Below are 14,785 nucleotides of genomic sequence, written 5' to 3'. Positions count from 1 at the left end.
CTAGTATTATAATAGCATGAGTAATCATAACATAGTATTTAGAATACATTCATTAGTTCATCCTCTATTTTCTATTTTCATCCTCTCTCTCATAACCTAGGAAACAACTTCTGGACTTTTAGAAACCTAGATCAGACAGCATTTTAATGACAAAGAAATAGTTACCAACTGTTTCCTTTGGCTCTTGCTCCCTCTATTCTAAGTCATCTATTCAATAACAGTAAGTTTTTTCTGTTAAAGATACTCTTTTATAGTTTAGGCAAAGATTTAAAAGTCTCAGTATGACCATCTGGCAGTAGTAGGCTTTCAACGAGCTTTCCTGTTCATCCTTCCACCAAAGTTGACCCTGGCTGGCTTAATCACATTCCTACTTTTTCAGTCCTTTTCACCTCTCAAGAGGCATAATAAAATTGTTCTACAATTCTGTGATATTGATTGGCAACATACTTCAGTCCTTTATGTTGAGACCACAAAATTTCAAGTGTATGATTTCTACTTACGAAATTGTATCTGGCACCAAAAAGGTCAAAACTGTTAAAGAAAACAAAATGTTCTTATGAATCAATTCTATCAATTCGGTATTTCTGAACACTTTAAAAAGTAGTGAAGACAAACAATTCTAGACTATGGCACAACAAAATCCTGGAGACATCATCCTCCCAAACCAGACTACATACATTTACACTATATGTATAACTTCCCTTTTTCAGTCATTAATACATGCCATATACTTTTTATTCTTCCTTTGTTCTTTTTGGATGGGAAGGCAGAGTTGTAGCCTTGACTAGGAGAGAGAACACATTTTCACTGATTGCCCACACTCACCTACCACTTATGGAATAATAAACAATGCTTAGAAAACTTAATACATGAATTTAGGGTAAAATCACAATTTACAAACTTTACTGTTAATTTCTCTGGTTTTCCCCATTCTGTGTCTCAAACTAGCAATAAAAGTATAAATGAGACATCTATATACTAATGCCAAAGAATGGAAAAGAATGGGAAAAATGGGATGGACGAAAGGCAAGAGAGAGGAGAGGGGAGAGGAAAGGATGAAGAAAGCCTGCCTAATTAATTTTATGGCTAAGAATAATTTCATTAAAAAATGCTTAATGTAGTCCTCATATCTAGATGTTGGAAATAACTGAGAATGACAGAAATAATTTGAATTTCAAAACTAAACTATGAGGTGTTTAATGGAAAGAGCCTGATTTTATTTGCTATTTTATCTTTAAAGAAATTCTGGGCAAGGTCAGCTGACTCAAATTCAACACCTGTCTAGAAAATAACATATTCGGCACTTTCCTTCCAAAGTGAAAGTGAATAGCATAGCTAAAAATTTTACTAACTGACCCCTAATCAAACGCCATATATTTCTCAAGTTATATGGTAGAGCTTATATGAAATTCTCTGTCATAGACCTTCCTCTGAAAGCTACCAACTCCTCTATCCAGGTAAACAGAAAACACAAGTTTGAATGAAAACCTAAAGCCAATGTCAAAAAAGGGCAAGAGAATACACACATTTTATTAACAATCTCAAACCACTTCTCATTCCCATGCACACATAAACCTGTTCTTACAGTACAGAAAGGCAAAGCTGAGAATCCAAACTCCACTGCCACTTCCTCTAATAAAGCTCACACAAAAAATCTACATTGCTATTCCAGACATTGGATTAACCAGAAAAATCTGGTCCTATATTTCTGATCTATTCTTCAGCAATGTACTATGCTTACTAAATAACATCGCTTTGCTTGTACGTACCCATAGAAACAGTAATGCCATTGTTTTAAATGAAGATTGCCTGGACTCTATGACTGTCTCAACCTCTCCAAGCACACAGCACATCTAGCTCGTGAGGTGTGCACCTTCCCAGAAACCCACCCTGAAAGCACTTGTAAGGCTATGTAGACAAAACATTTACTTATGATAGACAGCTTTTGTTGTTTTTGTTACTGCCTTAACCTCTACTATTATGAATAGGTTAAAGCTTTTCATAGGAGCAGACGTATCATTCAGAAATCAATGCCCAGTTTTTTTCTTTAAAATAAGAGAAATCCAAAATTCAAAGTAAAATAGTGAATAGGGAAATACTGACTGTTCAATCAGTAGTCACATTTAATATTTTTGATTGCATGCTTTGAATTTTTGCAAATATTCTTTATATTTCCCAGTGCACTTAACATAGGGAAGGATAATAGAAATAATTAAGAAATACTTCTAAAGGAAGAAAAGGATGGAAGGATAACCTGGAGGTAAAAGGAAGGAGAGGAAGAGCGCAAGGAGAGTTAATGGTGCTGAATGAATTCCATTCTATGGAGAAAACTAGCATACCTGTTTATACTAATGTGTGAATGAAAAAGGGGAAGTGAGGAAAGAGGAAGAAAATAGTAAAAATGCTTTAAAAACTGGCATGTTAGACAAATAGTTTCCAACTGATGCTTCAGTGTCAAGGACACCCACTGATTCCACTACCAGTCTATTTTAAACTGAGTTCAACAGCTCAACAGAGTCCCATGGGACACTATCCAGGGGGTAAGGAGTAGGACTCCAACTGGAATAAATGATGGAGGGCATTTTTTCAACCGTTAAAATATTTGTTTGTTCTCCAGCTTACCATGCTGACACATTTGAAGCAAATACCACAAAAGCAGTGATACAAACAAATGGCAGCAAATTTTGCCTAGAGCAAAAGACATTTACATATACTAAATTTTTGTTTAGATTAACACTGATTTTCAGTGGACAGTGCTCCAAGCCTCAGATCCATAGCTTAATATACACTGTCCATCTTCATAGATATATATATGTCTCTCAGTTAAATCAATTTTTTTTTTAAGATTTATTTATTTATTTATACAAGCACTGGGTACAGTCAGAAGCGCAGGAGGGTGAGAGAATTCACCAGAGCCAGAGCGGGGAGCAGAGCAGGCAGAAGGACCAAAGTACACTGCTGAGGGGAGCAGTGGGCGGCAGGACAGGTCTGCGCACCATGTGGGACCCTCCTCCGGTGGCCGGTGAGCAGCCGGGGATCAAACCGGCGCTGCAGAGGCTGCAGGCAGCTTCACAACCCAGTGCTCAACCGCTACGCCACCAGGGAGGCCCTAAATCAATCTTTAAACAGAAATCTTCTCCTATCTAAGAACAAAGAGGGGATTCAAAATTCAACAAATAATCATTTGAAATGTACTTTCAACAATGGCATAATGAATGTGTGCATAATTTATGTCTTGATGCTTAATATAAATTTTAATATTTAGCATTTAGTATAAAACAAAGTACATCACAAGACACGTACTATGCTTTCTTTTACTTTGTAGAACTTCTTTCTATATGTGTTAGCATTGAAAAATTGTGTTTTACCTAGTATATGTGAACAATTCTTCACCTACCCATCTCCACCTTATCTCCCACCCCAAAACTTCCAGCACAGAGAAAACAAACATAGAAGTGAATCCAAATTACTTAACAATCTACAGTGAGATCAGCTTTCCACAGTAAAGGAAAAATTACAAGGCTACAGTGTCAAACATATTTCTCCAGCTTTAAAAATGCTGAAAGTATGGGCCTCCCTGGTGGTGCAGGCGGTTGAGCGCCACACTGTGAAGCTGTGTGCAGCCTCTGCAGCACGGGTTCGATCCCTGCCGGCTGGCGAGGTCCCACATGGCGCGGCAGACCTCTCCTGTCTCACCTGCTGCTCTCCTCAGCAGTGTATTTCATCAGTCTGCCTATTCTGTTCCCCGCTCTGTCTCTGGTGAATCCTCTCACATCTGGCCTGTACCCTGGCTCTTGCATAAAGAAATAAATCTTAAAAAAAAAAAAAAAACTGCTAAAAATGCTGAAAGCACAAGACTACATGGACATATCGACCTAGCTATAGGTTAAGAAGCAGAGTTTGGTCTATTGAATAAAATTGTCTTTTTATTCAAATTATAGAATTCTCTTTTCCATATACTCAGATCTAGAATTTATATGAATACAACCTGTTTATAAAGTGTGAGGAAGTATAACTAATCATGCTTTCAAATAAATATTTTAAGATGTATTGAATAAAGTTACTTTCAAGAACACGTTTTTGTTCATAATATTATACATTTAAGATCCAAAATATTTTCATATAATTATATATCCTATTTGGCCTTGCAAATAAATAAGGAAAGCTATAAAGTTATATTTGAACCAACTCAACTCCATGCTACTTGAAAGCTATGCCACTTCATTTCTTACATAATTAAAAATTTCCCCACAGAAATAAATTATTGTACCTGCCAAGATATGGTTTCTAAGTAATTCTACAATTTCATAAACCTGTTTTCTATAGGAAAAGTGATGTATCAAGAAACCACACATGCCGCATGTAACCTAAAATTTCTATTGTCCCAAGGAAGGAAGAATGCTAACTCATACAAATGATGTTTGTAACAGAAAAAAGAATCCAAATGATTTTTCACCACCTGTCCCCACAAAGGTGAGCATGAAATGAGCGAGTTAGAATGGAACCTTGAATTATTTAGTCACTAAGTCAAATGAGTCCTCATGCTTATGAGTTGGAAAAAAGATTAAAAGTTAATGAAATACAAGCCAATGAAATGAAATACAAGCCAAATAATGCTCAACTGCTAAAGAAATTCTGAAGTCCTCAAATATAAATATGAGTTTCATATATTATACCTATCATCGATTACTGAGAGAGAAAATGGAGCTCAGTGGTTAAGAGCAGTCTTTGGACTGGCAAAGTGCCAAACACTTGATATGACCTTGGAAAAGTCACTTAACCTCTATAAGTTTCAATTTCCTTATCTGTTATTCTGAAGATAACGAAAAGCACTTACATAATGTCTCACACACAGTAAAAAAGTAATAAGTAATAGCTGCCGTTATTAGAATTGTCAAAGGTATTTCTGCAAGTTGCACACGTAATTGAGATGTGAATCAAATAATGCTGTATAATTCCTAGAATTTTACTTAAAAAAACAAAAATAAAATCTGAAGGTCAGACTTGGTTCTTTCATTAAATGAAAAATCATGATGGCAGTAGAAGAGAACAATGGCTGAAAAAAGTAAAATAGACAAAAACAAAACAAGAAATAAGAACCTAGTAACCACCATGAATATCCTAGAATGCTTAAAGGAAATGCTAAGAACACAAGGAATGGTTAGTAGCTTATGCCTACTGCTACCTTTGATAAATGAATTCAAACATCAATATAGAGGGCAAGAATATTACAGAAAGAAAAATTTTCCCCAATCCAGAAACAGAAAAGTAATCAAAAATTATATTTTATATATAGTGACAGGTATTAAATGTTTTACTTAGTTTTCAGATATAAAAACAAGACAACTTTCAAATCCACTTTGCTCTTTACAATGATCACAAAATATGACTCAATATGGTAGCATGATCCAGTAAGGGGTGAAAAGATGTTACACCTGCTTCAGGTATTCCTATTACTGGGTCATAAGAAACTTCTGAGACAGTGATAAATTAAATACAGAATTGGAAGGTTACCACTGAATTCTACACTGATTAATCACATGTGAATACATAAGATATACAACACAGGCAATTTCTCCTATCATTTAAGAGCTACATACCTTTAACTATACCATGTAAATTAATTTCATATTTCAAAATAAACAAAAGGAAGTATTTCTAGCTTGTACGATCAGATGCAGCATTCAATAACTTGGAATATAAAAAACTCAATACTTGTTATCCAATAAGTGCTTTAACAAATATTTATTCAATCTTTCCTATATACCAGGCACTATCCTAAGTTAGGATATTTAACAACACAAAAATGGTCTCAATGTTAATGAAGTTAATTCTAGTAGGGGAGATTATAAATAAAGAATATATCAGAAAATAATGAATTTCATAATAAAAATAAATCAGGGTTATATGATAAGGAACAATTGAGAAGCTACATGAGACTGCTTGGAGAAGAAAAGCCTGCTCATTGCATTTAAAAGATCTACCCTAAAAGACAGAAATTTGCTTCCAAAATTTATAGCAGCCCTTTTAAATATTTTTACACGTAAAATAAATGTAAACATCTTTCCAGGTTATGAAATTATAATTCATCTCATATAATGGGTATATATAAATTACAGACAAACAGATACTGTCATTTCATTTTCATATATCACTTTCAACACAGTCATAGATAACTCTCAGAATAAAATAGAAATGTAGACAAAATACATTTCATTGACTTTTATTTATATATTACTTTGCTAAACTATAATAATTTTTAAACATTTGATTTTACTTAAAATATTCCAACAAAGAGGCTTTAATTTCACTCACCTGTGCCTGTACACAGGGTAGAATATCTATAAATTTGTAGCCAAATCGAAGAGAAATCTGAAATATAAACAAACAAACATGAATTTTAAAATGCAGAATCCCGTTAGACTCATTACAGTGGATGTGATTTCTACAAGCAGCATACAAGTAATACTCATTAATAACATGTCTCCACTAAATTGTACAGTAAATCAAACAGACTTGCTGCATTACTGTTTGTACAAGATAATGTTAAAATATTTGAATTTCATTTGAATTATGAATTTCATTGTGAATTATGAGGCATCTACCCACAAATTTTGAGTTCCTGTCACAACACTTATTATACTTTATTGTAGCTGCCTGTCTAATCAACTAGCACTGAAGTCTGAGTAAAAGCAGAGGAGATCTTTGCTACCCATTTCCACACTCCTAAGGATAGCCTAGTGCCTACCACACAGTAAAACAGTTTACAATAAATATTTGCTTAATAAACAAATATATTTCACATATTGTTCACGATTTGTTATGATTTATAGTTTACCTAAAAGGTTGAACCATAAGGCCCACAAGTACTGAAATAAAAGTCTATGTCACAATTATTTAAAGAAAAAAAGTGATGCAACACATGACAATCACAACAATTTACAAGTGCAAATGTGCACCAAGAAAGAAAGAACTGAACATTTTCAATATTTCAGCAACTGCTCACCAAGTTTTCAGCAACTGCTCACCGTTGAGAACAAAGAGCTTAACTATGAGGACCCTGTAGCATTTTCTCTGATCCACACAAGAACCATTTTCATTGCAACAATGAGGTTTGTTTCCAAGACAGAGTGAGGAATACAAATAGTAGAATTGTGTGCTTATAATAATATATATTAATATCCATGTGTATTAATGGTTACTATTTTTGTGTGTTTTATGGACCCATTAAAAAGTGCTTGATTGCTACTAGTAATAGTACTGCTACTAATTGTAGTAGTATTTTTTAAAAAATTATTGAAGACTACTAGATTTAATCAATTTTAAGGATTGTTTTATAACTGAGCTACTAGATTATTTTTTCTTTCCTCAGGTGACACCAATAAAACTTAGGGTTCATTATCAAACTTAAAACAATGTTAACTCTAAAGATCCCCTTTAGCCTTTAGAAGAATAAATAGAACCTAATAGTTGAAAAAAGTTGTTAATTTAATATCTAAGTTACTATATTTTCAGGACAATGAAAAGATCTGATTTCATAATCTAAGAGTGGGTCTAAAAGGGAAAGAAATAGAAAAAATTGCATTTTGATTTTGACAAGGACCTGATCGGTCTGGACAATCATGGTGTTTAATGAAATGCAGCTAGGCTATTACTCAGAGATAATTCATGAAAAACAAAAGGAAATCTGTATGCAAATAAGAAGTTATCACAGTAAGTAAAACAAATGGGTTCTCCTCAAGTGGCAGTCAGTGAATAGTACTCCGTAAACTGTTATGTAATAGAAGGCATCAGTTCTTTCTAGAACTAATGGAGTAAATGTATTCATTATGCTAGACTATTTAAACCCATTATAATTCTATACCAACAACTGATTTGCTCAAGGACATCACACTATGCAACATCATGAGCTACAACTTGTGGTATAAGCAAGAATGATGACATTAAACTATTACTACTAGATCTACAGTATACAGAAGTTTTTATAAATATACTAATATAACATGAGGCATAAGTGTTGAATGCACCTATGCTAAAGAAAAATGAGGTATGACAACATAAATAATTTTCACATCTTGGTTTTAACATTTTAAGCAATTAGAATTAGTAAAATACTCATAATCATAAATATTACAAAATGCCACATAAATTTTGAAGGAAATTATTATCAATTTAAGCAAGTTTACAGGCGGTAAAAACACTGAAATAAACATCCTACTACTCCTCTATCAGTCCTGTTAGTTTCTGCACAGTTCCTTTATGAACAAGGAAGGAGACTGCCCTGAGCCTGGCCAAGTGACAGAAGGAAAGATAGAAACCTTGCAAGAAAAGGCAAAGGGATAAATTTCATTTTTTTCACTCTCATTGCCACAACTCTTTCCATCACATAGACTAAAAAGATATGAAAAGGCGCATGGAACAACTGAAAGAACTAGACATTATCAGACAGACCAGGTTTCAAAATCTTGCTTTGCTATGTAAATAATACTGCAGTTGACATTATTCTATAACAAGCAGCAGCTTAGGTATGTGTCCCAGGAAATGTTACAGTGAACTCAACTATAAAATGAAGATAATAATGTCCTCTTTGTAGCACCTTGAAAATATTAAATGAGATAATTTTATAAAGTACCTGGAACACAGCAGGGATTGCAGTTAGGATTCTGTCTACTACGATCCTCTTAAACGCTACTAGTTTTGACAGGTAACTCAATAAAAAGATAAAAAATACAAGTTTCAGGCCTACCATACCCCAAGTAAAACTGATTTTCTCTGTGATAGCCTAATGACTTTATTTGCCTATAACTCTCCAGAAAGACATATAGACAGGTATCAAAAAATGGAGTTTTTAGAATGCGGTAAATTCGTACAATGCAATATCACTCAACAACAAAAATGAATGAAGTACTGATACATGGAACAATATGGATGAGCACAAAAACACTGCTAAATGAAAGAAGTCAGACATAAAAACAACAAACTATATAAAAGTATAAATTTTGAATTTCAGAAACAGTAAAAATTAAAGAAACAAAAACGGATGGTGTTCTCAGTTAGGGTATGGAAGTGGGGACTGACTGAAAATGGATGCAAACAAACTTTTTAGGCTGACAAAATGTTCTAAAACTGGGTTGTAGTAATACTAAAGGAAGATACATAAGCAACATGACATATACAGCTGTATAAATTTATCAAAAGTAATCCTTTAATACACTTAAAGTGGGTGCATTTTATGGTTTGCAAATTAAACCTTAAGTTTTTTCAAAAAAATTTCATGATTTTTTAAAATGTATCTGTGTCCATTTTCTTTCCTCGTGTATAGGTTACTGCAAGAGTTAAGGCATCTAAAGGTAATGGTTGTCCTAATAGCAAATGGTGGTGTGAACATCTGCCAAAGAAAGCGTCAATTAATATTATTAATTTGCACAACTAAAATTATTAATTTGAGGGAAAAAATCAGTACCGAGTGTGTATCACACAAAAAAGATTGCTGACAGCATCAAAGTGGCATAGGTTGATGATTTTTTCAAAGGGTGGGGTGGGGATAGGAAACAGGAGTTAGGAAATTTATTCTCCCATTTATTTATTTTTTTTAAGCATGAATGGTTAGGAGCAGAAGAAGCAAGGTAAGCTGGGAAGAAAATGAAGTAACATCTGTAACACTAGCTAGAAGAGCACTTTATAACTACCAGGATGAGAGACAGGTCATATTTTGTTCTTTGGTTTTACCACCACCACCAATAACAACATCTATAATTATTATTTATTGAATGCTTGTTTTGTGAGTGCACATATATATGTCGGGGACATATATATGTTGCCTGACTTAATCTTCCTAGCAACTTTATAAAGGACTGCTACTATCATCTCCATCTTGTAGATATAAAAACTTTAACTGAGAAGTGATGTATTTGTCCCAAGATCACATAGCTAATGCAGTGGCAAAGCCTGGATTCTAAGGCAAAGCCTAGCTGCAGAGTTCATGCAAGTTCTTACCACTCCATCATTGTGAAAAACACCATTTTGATAATGATATCATTTTTGCCAACTTGGGTTTGAAAAAGTACATTGTGAAAATATGTTCAACCTGAAATCTGCCTTGAGGTTTTCGTTATCGTACAAACAAGAACAGCAAAGTATATTCCCTACATCATCCATCCGTGGCTGACACTGTTAATGAAATCCTGACATTACATTTTCCTAAGACTGAACATAGCTTAATAATGTTCTTAAAGTTGTCACCCATCAGAGGACACCGTTACCAGTATATCACTGGTGGTACACAAATGAAAATACATTTGTCAGTTGAACAACCAATTTGATTTTTGATCAACAACAGAATCTATTGCATATGCTATTTATTGGAAAGAGATGACTAACCAAAGAGGGAAGTCCTATACCGGACATACTTCATCTTGTAAAATACATATAGTAGTGATTTTTTTGTTATTTATCTAGTACCACCTCAGTCATCAAGCCAGTTAGGGGGGTTGGTAAAAATGAAGAGTACTCATGAGTAAAGAAAGAGAAATCTAGATGTACTACTCAAATTACTTGAGATTTTTCAACAGTTCCAGCCAAGGACATGTGAACATATCACCACCACAGGCATATACACATAATGCATGATTAGTACAATAATTTATTCCATTTTCTACTTAAAAGCACAAAAACATCTAAATAATTGAACATAAAAACCATCTTTAATTCAGCACGTTTCAAACCTATAACCTGAAGAGGAAAGTCATAATTTTAAGATTTAAACTATGAGAATTATTTCAGATTACTGAAGAGGATATTATATTTTTATTTAATACACATATTTTATGTAATGCAAATGTCCTAAAATTAAGTTTTAATATACATTTTAATAAATTATATTATCAAAATCCCAATGCCATTCTGTTACAAAAGTTTTAATAATGTCAAAAATGTATACTAAGTTTGCAGGGTAAAAATCTTCTTTATTAAGTTGATGTTGCTAAAAACAACATCTAGACCACAGAAGAATAATTTATGAATTAACTGATTAACTTTTAAATGTACTTTAGACAAGTTCATGATTTCTTTCTTTGTTGAAAGGGCTTTACCTCCACTGCAGACAATGATTCTTAACTAATGAATTTCTAACAAGCAATTTTCATTTTCTAAAGTATTTTTTAAATAGGGTCAGTAGTATTATGTCAGACTGCTTTGATGTGACATTTAGATCTTATAACTTATGTATAAACATTAATTAACTAGCCTTCAAATTATTCTTTTAAACTATTCATTCTGTGTATTATACATATAACTTAATTCACTGAGAAATTTTCATTTTTCTAAAACTGGTGCTTAAAGCTAACTGAAAGTCAATCTTAAGATGTCCTTTTGTTATTCTAATTCAATTTAATAAAATGCTTCCAAAAGTACAATTAATCTTAAGTTAAACAAGTAGAGACTTAGATGTATAATTGAACAACTTTTCATTCATACTAAATATTAAAAAAATTTCCTAAGTTATAACTAAAATAGATATAAAAAAGGATATATGTTCAGTTTTAAAATTCCTAAGTTACAGGTAGGTATACATTTACAGTTGAGATGTATTTTATAGTGAAAAATAACAGACCCGTCTAATTCACAGATCTCATATGACTACTCCCTTCAATTTAGTCTTTCTATTATCATGGTCACAAGCAATATAATAAAGCAATGATCATAAAAACATTAATTCTCTAATAGTATTCTTGCACAGACAGACCTGGAAGAAAAATTGACCTCATATATGTAAATGAATGGAAAAGGCTCAAATTTGGAAGAGGACTAAAGATTCTAAAAATTTGGAGTGACTAACTTGAAAATAGCACTTAGATGCATAGAAATAGTTAAGCTCTCTTAGGGAGAAGATCTAAAGAACAAAGGACTGGGAGTCTGGAACTAAGCCCTAGAGAACTCCTACGGTTAAAAATTATAAAGAAAAGTGTCCAAGGAGAATGAGAAGAAATTAACTAAGAAACAGTAGGAATCAGTAAAGACAAGCACTGTATAATCTGAGGGGAGATAATTCCAAAAAGAGAGTGATCAACAATTTCAGCACTACTGAGAATTAGAAGCCAGCAGAAACTGCTGACCTTTCTATAAAAAAGTTTCTTTGGAATGACGGGTGAAATTTAAAAGTGTTAACAAGTGAACAGGAAATAAGGAGTACTATCATTATTACCTTATGCTAAAATTTATCTTCACCTTTAGACTGTGAGTTTAAGGGTAAGGATAAGGTTTCATGTACCTTTAAGAACAATCTGCTGTTGGACTAGTGATTTTTAAACAGTGCTCCTGCAGAAGTCCTAGCGCTTTAATTAGGGCACTCAGCCAAAAGAATCACATGATCATGATAATTACAGAAAAAGTTATCTGGCAGAAATTAATCTTTTAAAACAGATTAAAGACTCAGGGATGCTTCCTTCAACTGTTCTATAAGTCATTTTGCTACATATATTATACAAAGGGTATAGAAAAGATGTCATCCTGCCATCTTAGACCTAAATGCAATATTCCACATTATTTACAATATAGAACTTTTTGAATAAGTCTAGCTGTCAAAATTAATGAAGTCCTCTTAATATAATTGGTGACAGTCAACCTGACAATCAGTTCTCCAAAATTAGAAGACTCTCACATACTATTTTTCTCCCAATAAGGAGTGTCCACCTTCTTTAATAAAATGCAATACATACCTTGCATATATTAACATAGTAAATAGATTCCCCTCTAAGAGTGGAAATAGGACACTGAACTCCTCTCAGAAATTCACTTTCTCTTTAAGACTTTTCTCCCTGATCAGTGCTGCTAAGGCCATTTTCACTGATACAAACTGAATCTACAATCTTTCCTTTTGTATCCCTGAGTACAAAGCAGACACTCCTGTAAAATACTCACCTGAAGACTATGGAGCAACAAAAGGGAGTGAACAGAAAGCAACACTGGGTTTCCCTGGTGTTGCAAGGGGTTAAGCATCAGCACTAGGAAGCTATCCGCAACTACTGCAGCATGAGTTTGATCCCCAGCCAGGGAGGTGACCCACATGGCGCAGCAGACCTCTCTCCTGTCTCAGCTTCTGCTCCCCTCAGCAGTGTATTTCAGTCAATCTGCCTGTTCTGCTTCCTCTCACCCCCTGTATCTCTGGCCTGTACCCCAGTTCTTGTATGCATAAATAAATCTAAAAAAAAATAAGAAAGTATATGCACAACACAGGGGTAGTAGTATGGGGTGGTCTTTAACACCCAAACACCTAGTAGAACCCTCAAGTAACTCACAGGGACCAGCAAAAACCTTCAGTTCACCTAAAGCCCCTTTCTGAGTTTCCATCTACCCTCTGGATTTAGATCTCTTCCCCATGTATTTGAAAAATATATGACCACATTAAGATTATCATCATTTCAACATAATAAAGGAAACAATTTTTTAAGCACACACTATATGAAAGAAGGAAGGAGAGTGTCCTAGAGAAAGATGTTATATAATGCCCATTTATAACTATGAAAAGTAACACAAATTGTCAAAAGTCAAAGACATGTCATGGAGCTGGATATCAAACCCATGCCTTCATGACTCTAGACCCTATGTTCTTACTACTCTGTTTGCCTACCAAGTAGCATCAATATACCTAAATAAATAAATAAATAAATAAATAAAATAACAAGCACCTAAAGAATGGTATTTTTTTTAAGTAGAAAACAACTCACATGGATAATAATATGTATTCATGGCTGTAATCTTATATCGCAGGCAAGCTTTTTCTTTGAGAAAAACGACAATTTTTATGATGTAATTAATATAAAAATATTTTACAGAATTCTAGAAAGAACATGGTATGCATTCCAAAACCACCACTACTAGACTACCAGTAGAATGGGTATATAACTTCACAGGCTGCAAAGTGAAGAGCTTATCCATAGGACACAGGAGGACCCTAGTCAATTTTTTCTTGTGTCTCAGTCTGCTTATTTCACTGAATGAACCTAGTGTCACTCAGGAGAAATATTATCAAAAAAAAAATAACCTCGTAGGAAATTTGACTCATTGTGTGTGTCTAGAGTTTCCTATTCTGTTAAAAAACCAATGCAATTTTTAATTTTTTATATGTCTAGGTTCTGAAAAAGATATTGAGAACTACTAGAGAAAACTGGATGCTATGGTAACAGCACTATTTTGACTGAAAGTTTAGATCTGGAAGAAATTTGGAAATAATCTATCTTAACTACTCATTTTTATAGAGAGAAAGAAGAAATTTAAAGGGTTTAGTACCTCTACTGACAATGATAGTGTTTCTCCCAGTCAGCTGACTAATGGGAGTTTCTGTGAACTTAGGAACAAATTTTATACTAAAATGCTAGCCCCCATATCTTAACTAACTGCTATGGAAATCATCAAATATGAGTCAACCTTCCCACCAGAGAAGGGAATTATGTACACAAAAAGGTATGAGCGAGGTTTATAATTTTGTTGCTGAATCTAGAACATACATATAAAATATCTAACAATACAAAGGAAATAAAACCTGAAAGACCTAGAGATGAGCAATTGAATATCATAAATATATATGGTACCTGGTATCAATTATTCTGCTACAAACTCTACATTATTTTTAATGTAGTTATTCTTAATACTATTTTTAATATTTCCCTAAGACAGGCATCTATCAATTTCATTTTGCAAATGAGGAAACTGAGCCAGAGAAATTAAGTGATTTACTCAAGCTAAAGCAAAAGGAAATGCAACTAGTAGAATCAAATCTTTATGAATG

General features: G+C 33.5%; 1 protein-coding gene across 10 annotated transcripts in view; it reads right to left on the bottom strand.

Moving 5' to 3' along the window:
• NCOA2 (nuclear receptor coactivator 2) overlaps positions 1–14,785 on the bottom strand; it is a 265,641-nt gene that overhangs the window by 163,640 nt on the left and 87,216 nt on the right. For 8 of the 10 annotated variants that reach the window (XM_054692193.1, XM_037505497.2, XM_037505504.1 and 5 more), the window contains exon 2: positions 6,316–6,372. The gene's annotated coding sequence lies outside the window, so the exon portion shown is untranslated. Of the gene's footprint in view, positions 1–500; positions 532–6,315; positions 6,373–14,785 lie in introns of all 10 variants that reach the window. The other 2 variants (XM_037505522.2, XM_037505514.2) reach the window with 1 other exon arrangement.

The sequence above is a fragment of the Talpa occidentalis genome, unplaced genomic scaffold (genome assembly GCF_014898055.3).
Source record: "Talpa occidentalis isolate TD23 unplaced genomic scaffold, MPIMG_talOcc4v2.1, whole genome shotgun sequence".
NCBI classification, from domain to species: Eukaryota; Metazoa; Chordata; class Mammalia; order Eulipotyphla; family Talpidae; genus Talpa; species Talpa occidentalis.
This window is presented reverse-complemented; position numbering and strand designations above follow the sequence as displayed.